Source organism: Canis lupus, chromosome X, assembly GCF_003254725.2.
Source record: "Canis lupus dingo isolate Sandy chromosome X, ASM325472v2, whole genome shotgun sequence".
Classification (NCBI taxonomy): Eukaryota; Metazoa; Chordata; class Mammalia; order Carnivora; family Canidae; genus Canis; species Canis lupus.
This window is the reverse complement of record NC_064281.1, coordinates 120065997-120083176: the sequence shown is the minus strand read 5'-3', so window position 1 is coordinate 120083176 and position 17180 is coordinate 120065997. Positions and strand designations below refer to the sequence as shown.

Genomic DNA, 17180 nt, shown 5'->3' with positions numbered 1-17180 from the left:
GAGAGGCAGAGACACAGGCAGAGGGAGAAGCAGGCTCCATGCAGGGAGTCTGATGTGGGACTTGATTCAGGGACTCCAGGATCACGCCCAGAGCCAAAGGGAGATGTTCAACCACTGAGCCACCCAGGCATTCCAGCAATCCTCTTTTTTTTTAGATTATTTATTTATTTATTTATGAGAGAGAGAGAGAGAGAGAGAGAAGCAGGCTCCATACAGGGAGCCCGACGCAGGACTCGATCCCGAGTCTCCAGGTTCACGCCCTGGGCCCAAGGAGGCACTAAACCACTGAGCCACCCGGGTTGCCCAGCAATCCTCTTTTTAAACAGAGAGATCCTGAGGCTCATAGAGGGACAAATGCATGATCAATGAGGCAATGGTATTGCAGGGTCTACAAACCAGGCCTCTTGACTCACAACCCAGTTCTCTTTCCATTATATCACAACTATTTTATGTTTCTCTGAAAGTGAGGAAGGATGCCAAGAGTCTGAGGAGACCAAGGAAGCTAGAGTTAGCTGGGACACAGTACCAAAAGGAAATAACTGCACAAAGAGAAAATTAGAGATTCACAGAGTACTCCCCTCAAGTATTCAGGTGAGTACTGATCAGCACATGCATATTAGAAAGCTAGCCACGGCTAGAGAAAGAACTTCTCCCCAAATTCTAGGAGTTCTTGGAGTTCTCACAGAGCTGGGAATAGAGACAGTTCTCACAAGCCACACTGGAATCCTCATGGCTCACAAGGCATAGGGTATTCAAAAGGGTCTTGGCTCAGTGGTAGGAAACAACTATAGAACAAATGCTGCTCTGTTTCCTTCTAAAGTTTTAAAGAAAGTCAAGAAAAGATCAAACTATTCCAAGTAACCTAATTACATACCAGAAAAAAAGTTCAAGAAGAATGTAAAAACACCAAGCACAATTGACAAAATGCAACCCAAATCCAGCAACATACATATATATGCAATGATCAAATGGGATTTATCCCAGGAATGCAAAGTTGGTTCAACATCTGAAAATCAATTAATGTAATGTCATATCAATAAAATGAAAAACCAAAAATCACATGATAATCTCAATAGATGTAGAAAAGCATTGGACAAAACCCAACACTCTTTCATGATAAAAACACTCAACAAACTTGTAACAGAAGGAGACTACTATATATGTTGGCAAATTGAACTCCAATAAAAAAAAATACAAAAAATAAAAAATAAAAATGAAAAAAAATGTGTGACCAAAAAAAAAAAAAACAGAAGGAAACTTCATCAACTCAATAAATGGCATCTATAAACAACCAAGAGCTGAGAAGAAAAGGTATAGACAGGGAAAAGACATTTGCAAAGGTATATCGACATTTGCAAAGGTATATCTGATAAAGGACTGTTACTAAAATTATACTCCCCCCCCCCAAAAAAAAACCCTCTTAAAACTCAGCAATAAGTTATGCCTGGGTGGCTCAACGGTTGAGCGTCTGCCTTCAGCTCAGGGCATGATCCCAGGATCTTGGATTGAGTCCCATATTGGACTCCCTAGAGGGAGCCTGCTTCTCCCTCTGCCTGCGTCTCTGCCTCTCTCTCTCTCTCTCTCTCTCTTTCTTTCTGTGTGCCTCTCATGAATAAATAAATCTTTAAAAAAAACAAACAAAAAACTCAGCAATAAGAAAACAAACAGCCCAATTAAAAAATGGGACAAAGGCCCTAACAGACAACTCACCAAAGAAGATATACAGACAGCAAATATAAGTATATGAAAAGATGCTCCAAATCACGTCATTACAGAATTGCAAATCAAAACAAGAATGAGATACCACTACACACCTATTAAAATGGCCAAAATCCAGAGCGCTGACTACACCAAATGTTGGGGAGGATGTGGAGCTAAAGGAACTCTCATGTCTCTGGCGGGAAGGCAAAATGGTAGAGCCAGTTTGGAAGAAAGTTTGGCATTTTCTTACAAAACTAAACACCATATCATTCAGCAATCACACTCTTGGTAATTACCCAAAGGAGACGAAAACCTATGTCCACACAAAAACCATCACAGGGATGTCTATAGCAGCTTTATTTACAATCAGGCAAAATGTGGAAGCAACCCAGATGTTCCTCAATAGGTAAATGGATAAACAAACTAGGGCACATCCCAACAATGGTGCAATGGAATATTATTTAGCACTAAAAAGAAGTAAGCTATCAAGCTATTAAAAGACATGGAGAAAGCGTCAGTGCACATTGTTAAAGAAGCCAATCTGAAAAGGATATGTTCTGGGAGAGGCAAAACAATGGAGACAGTAAAAAGATCAGTGGTTGCCAGAAGTTCAGGGTCAGGTGGGAATAACAGGTGGCATACAGGGGGTTTTTAGGGCAGTGAAATTATTCTGTATGATACTGTAGTGGTGAATATATATCATTGTATGTTTGTCAAAACTCATAGAATGTACAACTCAAAGAGTGAACCCTAATGTAACCTATAGACTTTAGTTAATAATAATTAATTATTGGCTCACCAATCATAAAAATGTACCACACTAATGCAAGATGTTAATAATAGGGGAATCTGTATGGTGAGGAGAGGTTGGGGCCCAGAGAGAAACTCTCTATACTTTCTACTCAATTTTTCTATAGACCTAAATCTACTCCAAAAAATAAAGTCTATTAACTTTTAAAAACACCACTTATAGTATTACAAAAAACAAAACTCTTTAGTCATAAATCTAACAAATTATACACAAGCCTTTTGTGGAGAAAATTGTAAAACTTTATTGAAAAACTCCCTTCAAATATGGAAATAATGGAGAAATGTATCATGACCTTGTGTAAGAAGATTCATTAACTTAAAAATATCAATTATCAGGTGGAGGAATGGGCAAAATGAGTGAAGTCGAGTGAGAGATATAGACTTCTAGGTATAGAATGAATAAATCATGGGGAAAAAGGCACAGCATAAGGAATAGAATAAAGTTAATGGTATTATAGTAGCATAGTATGGTGACAGATGGTAGTTACACTTGTGGGGGGTATAGCATAATGTATAAATTTGTCAAATCATTATGTTGCACATGTGAAACTAATCTAACATTGTGTGTCAGCTATACTTCAATAAAAATATAAAATTGATTCCCATATGTCAAATGCAATTCTAATAAATTTCCCAATTTTTTTGTGGAAAACAAGCTAATTCCAAAAAATGCTAAAAAATCAGAGGGCGGAAAAAAAAAAAATCAGAGGGCGGGGATCCCTGGGTGGCTCAGCAGTTCAGCACCTGCCTTCAGTCCAGGGCATGGTCCTGGAGTCCCGGGATCGAGTCCCACGTCGGGCTCCCTGTGTGGAGTCTGCTTCTCCCTCTGCCTGTGTCTCTGCCACTCTCTCTCTGTGTCTCTCATGAATAAATAAATAAAATCTTTAAAAAAAAAATCAAAGGGCCAAAAGCAGCCAAGATATTGCAAAAGAATGATCCAGATGGGAGGATAAACTGCCAGATATCAAGATTTTTTAATATTTATAGTGATCAACAGAAATGATGTGCTATAAATGCTGTGTGTGTATGATTCACCTCTGATAATAATTAAGGAATAATTAAGGGGTTGTATGATAAGAAATTTGCTACGATGTTACACTGATGCCTGAAATAATTTTGTTTCTTTCACATTACATCTTCCTAACAAAAATAATTTAATAGAAAAACTATAGTAATTAAGACCATGTGGTTTTAGTGCAAGGGTAGATAAACAGTCCATTGGAATAGGATGGAGTCTGGAAATAAGTACACACATACACAGCATCTCGATTGATGACAGAGAAGTAATTACAGATCATTGAAGAGGATGGACTATATAATACAAATGATTCTGGGACAGAAGTTTATCTAAAAAAAAAAGAAGAAAAGAAAGAAATCCCTATTTTGCACCATATGAAAATCACTTGTATTTGTATTTTTTTTTTTTTTACTTGTATTTGTATTGAAGATTGTTCTTGGACTTAAATGTAAATATGAAACTATAAGATGTTTAAAAGACCACACAGGAGTACAGCTTTATGACCTCAGATTAGAGAAGCAAGCAAAAACCGCTAAAGAAAATGATGATCTTCTTTTCACTAAAAATCCCTACTGAAAGTAACAAAGACAAACCACATGCTGGAATGAGATACTTAAGTATATAAAGCTAATAAAAAATTAATATAGGCAATATATAAAAAACTTTCTAAAAATCAGTAAGAAATTATCACCTAATCTAAAAACTGGACAAAAGACACATTTTGAAGAAAATGTTTATAATGAATATAAACATTAGATCATTTTAATAAAGAAAATGTAAATTAAAACTAAATGAGATATATTTCAGACCTACGAAATTGGCAAAGGCCAAAAAAATTAGAGAATATTTGTTGACAAAATATGGAGCAACAGGAACTTGCACCTACAACTGCTAGAAATGTAACAACTATTTTGGAAATGTTGGGCATTACCTGCTGGAATTGGCATGGCCTTACCCTATAACCTAGCAATTATATTCCTTGGTTTGGAGAAACTTTTTCATAAATGCATCTAGAGGCATATAAAAATAGTCATTGTAGTATTTGAAATGGGCAGAAACCTGACAGAATTACCCAAGTATCTATTAATAGTAGGATACACTGTGGTATATTTCTACAGTGGGACAGTATGCAGCAGGAAAAAATGAATGAATCATACTTATGTGCATCTTACAAAGCTGAATCTTAGGGACATAATAAGTGAAAGAAGTAAGTCACAAGAGAAAACATGGAGAAAACATGTGCTATGATTCCATTTATGTAAGGAACAGGCAACACTAAACAATACACAGTGAGGATACATGAACAGTAAAATTATAATAAAAAGCAGGTGAATGTTTAATTTAACATTAACGACAGTGTTTGCCTGTAATCTACAGGATTAAAAATGATGTGATCAAGTAAAGGTTAACAAGAGGCTTCTAAGGTACTAGTTAGGTGTTCATTTTATAATTTTAAACTGTACATGAACAATTTATATATTCTTCTCTATGCATTATATACTTCATAAAATATTTTTAAGGGTAAAGAGTTAAAAATAAGCACAATAGTTTGAAGAATAAAAACAAAGTGAGGGGACTCCGACTAATGGAACAAAATAGATAATCTGAGGGAAATGAAAAAAGTACATTTTACCGAACATCATACCAAAAATCTTTGTCAATTTTCAGGTAAAGAAGTCAACGTGAAAACAAAATTTTTAAAATCTTAAGAAGAAATTTAAAAAGATTTATTTATTCATGAGAGACACAGACTGAGAGAGAGAGAGGCAGAGACATAGGTGGAAGGAGAAACAGGCTCCACGCAGGGAGCCTGATGAGGGATTCAATCCCGGATCCCGGGATCACGACCTGAGCCGAAGGCAGATGCTCAACCGCTGAGCCACCCAGGAGTCCCTTAAGAAGAAAAAAATTTATTTACTTATTTTTTATTTTTATATTTTTAACACCCAGTGCTCATCCCATCAAGTGCCCCCCTCAGTGCCCATCACCCAGTCACCCCCACCCCCCGCCCACCTCCCTTTCCACCACCCCTAGTTCGTTTCCCAGAGTTAGGAGTCTCTCATGTTCTGTCTCCCTTTCTGATATTTCCCACTCATTTTTCTTCCTTTCCCCCTTATTCCCTTTCACTATTTTTTATATTCCCCAAATGAATGAGACCATATAATGTTTGTCCTTCTCTGATTGACTTATTTCACTCAGAAGAAAATTTTTAAGATCATTTGTATAACTTCTGGGTAAGGAAGAATTAAATAAGTGAGACTCAGAAAGTATAACTTGTAAAAAGAAGATTGATAATTTTCATTACATGAAAATTAAAAATTTCTCTGCATCAAGAGTCATTGGGAAAAAATAAATATAAAGCAATATCATAGACGAAATATTTGGAACCCTTATTCCTAACAAAGGAGTAGAATATGTAAAGGATATATTAAAAACTCTTATTAATCAATACCTAAAAACCAAATACATTCTAAAAATGTGCAAAAAAATAGAAACAGGAAATTCAGAGAAGAGAGAACATGAATAAACTCATGAAAATATGTTCAACTCCACTGGTAATCAGGGAAATGCAAATTTAAACCATCCCTTAGGGCAGCCCTGGGTGGCTCAGAGGTTTAGCATCCCCTTCAGCCCAGGGCATGATTCTGGAGACCTGGGATCAAGTTCCGCGTTGGGCTCCCTGCATGGAGCCTGCTTCTTCCTCTGCCTGTGTCTCTGTCTCTCTCCCTCATTCTGTGTCTCTCATGAATAAATAAATAAAAATTTTTAAAAAATAAAAAATAAAAAAATAAACCATCCCTTAGATTGGTAAAATTTTTAAAGGCTGATAACCCCAAATTTTGAATCAGATATGAGAAACTCCCAAACACTGTTGCTGATTCTTTAAATTGTTATGACCACTTTGGAGAGTAATTTGCAAATATTGAGTAAGGTTAAAAATGGGCATACTCTATGATCCAGAAATTACCCTGTTAGATTATATACCCTAGATTCTGGTTCCTGAGAGCCTTTAAGGGCATCTACTAGATCAACTTTTTTCATAATAACACTAACACATGATTTGTTTTTTATCTCATGAGTGTACAGTGGAGTTTTCAAGAGTCTACATGATATATCATATGACAACAGATCGAATGGAGAAATTGGTGGGAAAATCCAAACGTTACAGAGATTTGCAAAGATATAAAACAATAGCACTCTTATAAAGTTTCTTTTTGTTTTGTAAAATAACAGGTTTTCATTTTTATAAAAATGTTACTTCTGGGATGCCTGGGTGGCTCAGTGGTTGAGCATCTGCCTTTGGCTCAGGGTGTGATCCCGGGGTCCAGGATCGGGTCCCACATCAGGCTCCCTGCATGGAGCCTGCTTCTCTCTCTGCCTGTGTCTCTGCCTCTCTCTCTTCTCTCTCTCTCTCTCTCTGTGTTTCTCATTAATAAATAAATAAAATTTTTTTAAAAATGTTACTTCTACATGAACAAAGAATTATTTAAATTATCTCATCCTTAATTTCTATTTCTGTTAAATAACATTAGCTATATAACCCACATAAACAAGAGCTCTTTGGGGTCCTCAATAATCCATGAGTCTCCATCTGGACTCATTTACCAATGTTTGCTAAGCATCTTCTAGTGCCAGGCTCTGGAATGGGCTCTTTATGGCATACGGGGACACAAGGTACCCCAGCTCCACCTTCTTCGAGGCTCTGGCTGAATCTAGTTGATTCCTCCATAGACAAGTGACCCCAAAGAAGCCTCAGGGTTATTTTATCCATAGCACTAAAAGCCTCAGCTACTTTCCTCCCACCCCTGAAACGTTGCAATTTTCTAGTTGTTCCACTATCATGTTACCAGTGTGGTCATCTACCAACCTCAGGGCCCAGAGCCTGGGAAGATTCCAGTGGCATCTGTGCTTCTAGTTTCAGTCATGTAAGTTGCCAGGTCATAAGAAAAAAATGGTAACAGACCACATCTGGGCTCATATTTAATTGCCCGCCGAGTTCAACTAGTTACCACCACAGATTCTTTAATTTAAATGTTGTTCCCTCTTAGCCATATTACCCACTTATTCTGGGATTTTAAAAGTGGCCCCAGAGAGCTACAGTTATTAAGAATATGGCACTCTTAAAAAAAAAAAAAAAAAAAAAAAAAAAAAAAAAAAAGAATATGGCACTCTTCACAAATACCAATATAATACCACTGTTCAACTCATCTGAGCACAGGGGCATTATTGGCAACTGACAGGCTGCCTGATATACTCAGAGCTTTCTTAAATTCCACAAATTTTTGACTCTCCATATTTTTTTGAAGGTCACCTGTGTGCCAGGCACTGGGAGATCTACTCTATCCAAATACATATCAAATACATCAGTGTTATTTTCTTCACCTAATCCTTGTAACAGCCCTGATGGTTAATGATATCATCTTTTTACAGACCCAGCACATACATGCATTTCAGTGCTAAGGCTTCTTGGTTGCTGGTGCCTTTTGAAAAATGGAGAACAGTGGTAACAATTCAAGAGGGGCCTGCTCTCATGGGCTTTGTGAACTGTCCATTCACGGAGGGGATATCTCTCCATGGGTTCTCTATCTATCCATCATCTATCTATAATGTATCTACCTTTACCTATCTATCAATCTATCAGTGTGTTTTGATACACACATGTAGATCTCTCTCTATATATAAATACTTATGTATGTTGTTCCCTCATTTGATATTCCCAAGAATGGTTATTATACCCATCTTACAGACAAGGGAGGGCTAAGAGGCAAAAACTTTTGGTTAAGTCACTGGTCCAAAGTCATAGAGCTCCTAAGTGGTGGGCCATGGCTTCCTGCTCAGTATTTTTTTTTGTTAATTTTTTTTTACTTATTTATTCATGAGAGACACACAGAGAGAGAGAGAGGCAGAGATGCAGGCAGAGGGAGAAGCAGTCTTCATGCAGGGAGCCTGATGTGGGATTCGATCCTGGGTCTCTAGGATCAGGCCCTGGGCTGAAGGCAGGCGCTAAACCATTGCCTGCTCAGTCTTATATGACTTCCATGAGCTTTCTTGACACAGTCCTCCAACCCCATCCTGTAGCCTTCTCTGACTCCTCAGTAGCCATCTCCCTTACATGGCCCTAATTCAAAGAAACCCAGAGTAAAAAAAAAAGTAACAGAGTGGACAGCTTCCTTAGAGCCTACTCAAATTTGCCATGGATCCTACTCCCAAGCTTTCAAGATTCACAGGGAAAATCTGCTCCCTCTACCACATGACAGCTCTTCTGAAATGGCTCCTGCACACTGTTTTTTGCCATTAACTAGCTGTGTTACCTTGACTGTTACTCCCTTCTGAGCCTTGGTTTCCTCGCCTGTTGATCGAAAAAAAAATGAATTAATAATCTGAGTCACGTTTTAGCTCTGAGATTCTAGAATTTTAGACACAAAAGAAGTCAGGTCTTCTTAGTGAAAACCAAAGTACTCTGATTTGAATTTCCAAGACTAGAGAGCACACTTGTGGATTAGCTGATCTGTAGAAAGCACAGACACTTGACAGAACATAACTTCTTGAAAAGCTAAAAACCAAAGCAGCCCAATCCTCCACCACTTGAGCAAGGTTGCAACACAGCAAAGCAAAACAACAAGCCCAATTCAGCTGCCACTCGTCTCCAACCAGACTCATGAATATCATTTGCCAAGTGGCTTCACACGACCCCTTACAAGCAAAGTACTGCTAGTGGGAGGGAATGAAACAAGTATTGACCTGGAAAGTAAACTAAGTTCAGATCTCAGTCCAGCCACTTTTGGGCTGTTTCACTGCCCTGAGCTTCAGCTTCCACCTCTATAAAGTGGGATAATAATTCCTGCCTTGTGTGGCCTTCAATGGATTGTTGTGCAGTGTTTTAGTGGCTGTCAAAATGCCTTAAAAAACTTTAATGCGGTAATGTGAATTTAATCTGATTAATTCCTTGAGAACAAGAGCTAAGGTATCACCGGGCCCAAGGATTTACAGAATTCATTATGGCCAGCTAGACAGGGAGGTACCAGTCACGAATCAATTTTCCCCTATAAGTGTTTTTGATAAAAGCCAAACAATGGAATCTTCCTAAAAGAATACAAAGAGCTAATAACTGAGGCCAACACTTGATTTAAGAATAGGATTCAGTTTGATCATGATCACAAATGATGCACTTACCTTATGTGCCCAGAACGAGAGGAGAGTGCCCATAAGCCCAGCCAATCTTGATGGCTCCTGGAAGGGCCAGGTCTTTCTGTCGTTGACTGCTCAATGGCAAACAGTGGTAACGTGCTTTGTGGGTAGAAAATAGCTATCTCCAATGGAGAGGAGAGTGGCAGTATCCAGCCTGGTCATCTTTCTTCTGAGACAGGTTTCGTCATTTCTTGCCCAGAGTGGTCTTTGCAAAAGCCCCAGGGGAACAGGCTGTTACTCCCGGGCTCAACCAGCTAGGTGATTCTTAAAATGTCTAAATCTAAAGCCTAAGGAACTACAAAGAACAGAATTGGCTAGTAGACAAGATCCTATTTGTTGCACGATTCATTCCCTTCATCAGAAGACTCACAAGTAAACTGGCACAGAAAGAATCCTTTTTGTGGATAGTCCTCTGGTCTAGGTTGCCAAAGTCAACCAGAAATGAAGCAGCCTGAGGGACCTTGAGAGCCTGGACAGCCAGTTGGCCAGTTGGATGGGGAGACATACAGGCAAGTGGGCAACAGGGAAGGTGGGCTGGCAGGCAAGGGCTCTGGCTTGGTACCCAAGGACCTGCTGGGAGTGAGAAGAAAAACAGTGACCAGAGGGAGCCAGGTATCTAGGAGGGAAGAAGACTGAACTCAATCATTTGCTCACAATCAGAACTGGAATCCAGTCTAGATATTTGCAGCTTTTGAAAAATCTTCAGTTGTGTCGAAGAGTGAAAGGAGTATTAGATGTCAAGCTTCTGTTTTTTATTTTGTCTTGAGAGTTAGAAGAGGTAGGACTTCAGTTTGCTGAGCCTGGACCATGGGGAAGCCTGCTCAGTAGACCTCTTCTCAATGACAATGACTACTCAAACTCCACATCATTCCTTCTTTTCCAAGCTCTAGCTATCCTCCCAAAAAAACATCAAGCTCCTCAAAATATTAGCAAGAAGCTGGTCTAGTTGGCCCATAAAGAGCCTCTCTTGACCATAAGCTCCTGAGAACCACACTTTTCCATGCCCAAATCAGATCCAGGTCTTCAGGGTGACGGTGGCCTTTGCACTTTTTTCTGTTGTTTGGGCCTTGGTTGCCTCATGGTAAAGCTGAGTACAGAGTACCTAAGGATTGTCTACAGCACCTCCTGGATCACCACTGCCAATAATCACATGACAGTTCCTCAAAGTTCAATGTCTCTAACTAAATTCATTATGTTCACTTTCATACTTACCCACCTCCACAATTGCTTCTATCTCAATGGCTGTTGATGTTCTTAGAACCTCAAGTCAAACCTGGGAAGCAGCCTAGATTTTACCACTGATACTAAGCTTGCTTACCTTGTATTAAGGCCAGTGCTATGTAGTTTATGCATATTTTGATTACCTAAACCCATTGATCTTACCTCCTTGATATGACATGAAGCTTGTCACTACATAGTTCAGCCTCGCACCATCTCTTGTCTAAACACTTGCCATGACTTCATTGGTTCATTTATTCAACCAAAATTTATTGAGGCTCTACCATGTGCTAGGCATTGGGCTGAGGATTCAGTAATAAGCAAAACATATCCCTCCTCCCATGGAGCTTACATTCTAGAAGAGACAAGGGTTAAGCCAGTTGTTCAATCCATTCTCACTACAGCCAGCTTGCTCTTTCTAAAATACAGATCTAACCTTTCAGGTACTACCATGAAACCTTCAGGATAAGGTCCAAACTTGTTAACTTGGCATTTAAGGCTTCACATGCCTTTCCCAATTTACCTTTTCAAACCCCAAATCCAGTCTCCTCCCTAAAACAGATGAGGATACACATACACACACTTAAGTCCCTCCTTTCTACTTCTAACAGCTTATCGGCCAGCCAGACTTCATTGAAACCATGCTCTCCTAACAGCTCATGTATAACCATACCTGCATGGCTTCAGAGTCCCTCTCTGAAAACTAGTCCCTAGGGGCTTTCCCCATCCCAAAGGCTGGTGTCTCATGAAACCAGATTGCCCATAATGAGGCTGAATATTGGAAGGAAGCCTTGACACTTCCTACTTACTCTGTCTGTAATGGCCTTCTCCCCTGTACCTGGAAAACTCCTATTTATCCTTCAGATCCCAGCTTGGATGGTTCTTTCTCATGGAGGCCTTCAAGGTGCCCCCCTCCTGCCTTCCCCTGCAGCTCCTATTGGATGAGGTAATCATCCTTGATATGTCCCTCATCATTCCACTGTCATTTTTTACTGTCTGTCTCCCCCAAAGGCTGAGGTCTCATCGGCTTTAGTCACCACTCTATTCCCGGTATCTGCCACAACACTGACACTGAATGAATGAATTGTTGAATGGATAAATAAGTGAATGAATGAACCTTTGAAAAAAAGAAAGAAATGAAAGAAGTCCTAACTGAATGGATTGATATATCATGTCCATGGTTTGAAAGACAATATTGTTAAGATATCAAATCTCCCCAAATTGATCTATCAATTCAAAGCAATCATAATAAGAATCCAAGAAAACCTTTTACTACATATAATAGATGTCAAAAAATGAATTCTAAAGTTCATATCGATAAAGGAACTAGAAGAGCCAAAAAATTTTAGGGAAAGAGAATAAAGTCATAAGACTATCATTATTTGATTTCAAGGGCCCATAGAACATAAACACACATACATTATAATCATATAGACTATATTTTGTGACCAAAATGAAATTAAAGTAGATATCAATAACAGAAAGATAATTGGGAACTCTATGAACACACAGAAGCTAACTAACACACTTCTAAATAATGCATGGCTCAAAGAGGAAGTCTCGGGAAAATAAAAAAATACATTGAACTGAATGAAAATACAAAATACCAAAATCTGTGGGACACAGCCGAAGCAGAGGCAAGAGGGAAATTTATAGCACTAAATGCTTAAAAAAGAAAAAGTCTCAAATAAATAATCTAAGCTCACACCTCAAGAACCCAGAAATAGAAGAGCAAAATAAACCCCAAGCAAGGAGAAGGAAGGAAGTAATAAAGATAAGAGTAGAAATTTTAAAAAAAGGGTAGAAATTGATGAACTTGAAAAGAGGAATAATTTTTTAATCAATAAAAGAAGGAATTGGTTCTTTAAAGATCAATACAACTGACAAACTTCTAGCAAGACTGACAAAAAAATATAGACACAAAACACAAATGTCCAATTCAGGAATGAAACTGGGAATATCATAACAGACCCTGGAAACATCAAAATGATAATAAGGGCATACAACAGACAACTCTACATACATACGTTTGGTAATTTAGACCAAAATAGACCAGTTCTTTGAAAAACATAAAGAAACTACAACTCCTTAAATATGGAACATATCATTTCAATAATCCTATAACTATCAAATAAATCCATAATTTAAAATCTCCCAAGAAAGAAATATCCAGGACTAGATAGCTTTTCTGCTTCCCTAGAAAATCTTACCAAACATTTAAGGGAGAATTAACATAAATTCTACACAGTCTCTTCCAGTAGAAAAGGATAAACACTTTTTGATAGCTTTATGAAGCTGGTGTTACCATGATATCAACACCAGAGAAAAACATAAGGAAAGAAAACTATAGAGCAATATCCTTCATGAGAAAACACAAGAGTCCTTTACAAAATAAGAGCAGATTGGATCCAGCAAATATGTCAAAAGAATAATACAGTATAACTAAGTAGGAAGACAGTGAACCTATAAAGGAGACACAGAAGGAGAGAAAGAGATAGGAAAAACAAAGAAGAACACCATGTCTTATGAGCCAACGTTAAAACCCTCAGGTGAGGAAGTATTGGTCAAGTTCGTTATCTGTTGGAGAGAAGTCAAGCAAGATGAGAAAGGAAATATTGCTTAGTGACAAGAATGTCATTGATGACTTTGGTAAGAGTAGTATAGGAGAAGTGTTGGAGGCAGAAGCCAGAGAACAGTGGGAGGGGAGTGAGAGGCAAGGAACTTAAGACATTGAGTACAGACAACTCCTTCTAGAAGGATGGCTATGAGAGTAGGAGAGAGAGAGAGATTTCATTAGCTTGAGAGGCAGCTGAGATAGGATACGGGGAAGTATTTCTAGTGCAGGAAGATTTTTGGACATATTTAATTGCTGGGACGAATGAGCCCAGAAGAGGTCATTCCCATAGGTGACAGGGAGTAATTGATGAAGAGACAATCCCCAAGGAGAAGAAGATGGGATCCACTGCAGGAGGTGAGAGGCTGGCCTTCGCCTAGAAGAGGAACCTTATTCCCCTACCGTAAGAAAGAACAATGTGGGTTTGAGTCCTGGACTATCTATCTTGTGACTTCAGACAAGTCGTAGCCCATCTTTAAACTTCTGCTTCTCCACCTGTAAAGTGCTAATAAATATATCAACTTCTGTTTTTCTTTCCTCTCAAAATGCTACCTTCAGTACTGGATTAAGATCCTATCTCACATATGATGCCCACTTGAACTCTGTCCTCTGACATCAGTTGATGTGATGTGGTAGTTAAAGAGCCACCAACAGTATGGCCTTGGACAAGCTACTTAACCTCTCAAAGCTTTAGTTTCCACATTGGTAAAACGGGGATGATATTACCTCTTGCCTCACAAAGTCACTTGAGGATTCAAGAAAGTTTAACACATAAAGTGCTTAGCATAGCAGCTGACCTATTTTAAGTGCTTAATAAACTGCAGGTATAATCTACAAGGGAGAAAGTAACTGGAGAGCAAGGTTTGTGTTTTGCTTATCTCCGTATATCTCACAAACCTGTCACAGACTTGGCACTCAGAAGATATTGCTAAACTGAACTGTATTTCATAGAGTTGAAAGACATCCAAACTGGTAGGGATTGTCCAAGGTCACATAGCTAGCAGGTCAGAGGCACAACTGGGGTTAGATGCCAGGTCCACCGTCTCCCAGTCCAGGGAGGGCTCTTTCTAGTACATTATACAGTGGAGGGTGACATGAACACACATTTCTAAGAACACAACTGCTGTGTAGGGCAATAAAACTATTTATAAGTAAATGCCCACTCAGTAGATAGATAGAACAGAAAAAGATCTTTAGTTGCTTTTGCTTGCAGAACTTCACAGCCAGGTCACTCCCACCTGCTATTATGATCTAATAGCTTTGAAGCTTCCCCTCTTGGTTCTGATTCATCACACAATTCTCTATGGCTTCAGGCTAATTTAATTGTTAGAATTAGCCCGTTGAAGAGTTGAGACTCACAATGATCAAGTTAAATTCACATGGCATGATCAGAGTTTAATTTGATATTGTGGCAAAATCCTTGTTAATTATAATGTTGGTATCATTACAAAATGATGATTCACTTTTCATATGTCTCTGAGGAAATTAAGGCAAGGCATATTGGGACCTGGTGCCAGTTAAAGTCCTGAAAAGGTTAAAAACCCAAGGAAGCACAGCACACAACTATGCTCAACTAACTGTTGACAACTGTGCAAAATAAATCCAGTGGAGGAAAGATGGCCTTTACAACAAACGGCATTGGAGCAACTGGACATTTCTAAGTGAAAAAAAAAACATAGACCAAAGCCTCACACCTCATACAAAAATTAACTCAAAATGGATCATGTATTTGAATATAAAACATAAAACTATAAAGGTTTTAGAAAAATAGGACAAAATCTTCGTGATTCAGGACTAGGCAAAGAATTTTAGACTTGACGCCAGAAAGATGATCTCTAAAAGGAAAAATCAGTAAATTGGACCCGGCAAAAATGTAAAAACTTTGCTCTTCAAAAGCCCATGTGGAGAATGAAAAGACTAGCTGAAGACTGGAAGAAAATATTTGCAAAGTCCATATCTGACAAAGGACTTGTATGTAGCATATATGACGTGCTCTCAAATTCCAACAATAAGAAATAACAGGCCAATTAGAAAATGGGCAAGAGATGTGAAGATATATTTCACCAAAGAGGGTAAAAAGATTGCAAAAAGCACATGCTCAACATCATTAGCCATCGAGGAATGCAAATTTATAACCACAACGAGATATCACTACACACATATCCAAATGGCTAGAAATAACAGTGATACCATCCAATACTAGGGAAGATGTAGAGAAACTGGGCCACCCAGACTTTGCTGGCAGGAATGTAAAATAGTACAGTCACTGTGGAAAACTGGTAGTGTCTTATAAAACTAAACATGCAACGTCCATACACCCCAGCAACCGTACTCTTGGACATTTATTCCAGAGACTTTAAAATTTGTGTTCATACAAAACCCCATACATGAATGTTTATAAAAGCTTATTTCTAACAGTCCCAAACTGGAAACAACTAAGATATCCTTCAGTGAGTGAACAGATAAACTGAGGTTAGCAGTCATAATGTGGGATTCTACTGACTAATAACCAGGAATGAACTAATGATACACAGAACAACCTGCATACAGTACAATTCCACTTACATAACATTCTTGAAATGACAATATTACAGAGATGAAGAGGAGATTAGTGGTTGCCAGAGGTTGGAGATGGGACCAGAATGTGGATACTGGGAGGAGGTTGGGTACGGTGATGGAAGAACCGTTCAGTGTCTTGGGGGTGGTGGTGAATACATAAGCCCGCTAGGGGACAACATCGTATAGAGTTTCACACCACACACAGACACACCATGTGCACAGGTACAAGCAATACTGGAAAAATCTGAAAAAGTGGCTTGTATCCATATTAATATCCTGGTTGTGAAATTATATTATAATTCCACAAAGCATTACTATCAAGGAAACCAGACAGTTTCTGGACAGATCCCCAATAGGATATATATCTACTATTTCTCAAAATTCCATGGGAATCTACAATGCCTGCATTAAAGCAATAAAGTCTAAGGAGGTGTCAAAAGTTCATAAATGGAGGCAAAACCAACAAATCACTGAAGTGGTACTTAGGAAAAGTTTATTGCGCACACACGAAAAAGACAGTTTGCAAACCAGCAGTACTTTTGAGTGCCAAACATGGGATGAGGTTCCAGGGTATATTATTATAAAGCAGCTTATAGTGAGAACACCATGAAATCACTGGAGAGCTGGTAAGGCTAGAAAGGGTGAAAGAGATTTAGAAGACCGAGTTCTTAGGTTACTGAGAAGGGGCTAAAGGGAAAGTCGTGGAGGACGGGAAGTGAAGGAGGAGTTGCAGAGTTTGGCCAACCAGTGGGTGACCAGTCCTCAAGATGCCAGGTAGTGAAGTGAGATAAGATGATGGTGATTTTTGCTTTTTTACTTGCCTGTACAGGATGAGTTTGAGGAGTCTGCAGGACAACTGAGTGGAGGTGTCCAAGAGGCATGTGGCTCTAAGGTCTGGTACTCAGAGGAGAGCTGTCTGGCCTGGAGAAATGTATTTGGCAATGGCTGTGGACAAGATGGCCTAGGATAGAGTGTAAAGAGAGAAGAGGACTGACCCGTTGAGGACAGAACAACTTAGGAAAGACACAATTGGGGAATTTCTTAATCAATGTTCACCTTGCTGCTTTCCTG

General features: G+C 38.8%; 1 protein-coding gene across 4 annotated transcripts in view; it reads right to left on the bottom strand.

The window, feature by feature from the left end:
* Positions 1–17180, bottom strand: part of VMA21 (vacuolar ATPase assembly factor VMA21) — a 75519-nt gene that overhangs the window by 18041 nt on the left and 40298 nt on the right. The window contains exons 5-6 of one of the 4 annotated variants that reach the window (XR_007409428.1): positions 9704–10291; positions 8842–8879 (exon numbers count right to left, since the gene is read on the bottom strand). The exons of the other annotated variants lie outside the window; for them this stretch is intronic. The gene's annotated coding sequence lies outside the window, so the exon portion shown is untranslated. The remainder of the gene's footprint in view (positions 1–8841; positions 8880–9703; positions 10292–17180) is intronic. 4 annotated transcript variants of the gene reach the window in all.